The following is a 256-nucleotide window of genomic DNA, read 5'->3' on the forward strand; positions in this document are numbered from 1 at the left end:
AATATATATCCTCTAATTCTGCAATCCCTTCTTACAAAAAGGAGTCACTCTCCCAAGGTTATTAGAATCAGTTATTAAGATTACAAGGGAAGACTTTCCAATCCTGCACTCACCCGAGGACATTGCGCGCATTGCAAGAAGCAAATTTGGGTTGCAAGCCTTCTCTCTCTTTCATTAGAAGAGACGCGAGAGCCATGAAGAGTGTGACGCCCATTGGAAAGGCGTTGGTCTTTTACGAGGCGTCTGTACATTGGTA

The sequence above is a fragment of the Penaeus monodon genome, chromosome 34 (genome assembly GCF_015228065.2).
Source record: "Penaeus monodon isolate SGIC_2016 chromosome 34, NSTDA_Pmon_1, whole genome shotgun sequence".
NCBI lineage: Eukaryota > Metazoa > Arthropoda > Malacostraca > Decapoda > Penaeidae > Penaeus > Penaeus monodon.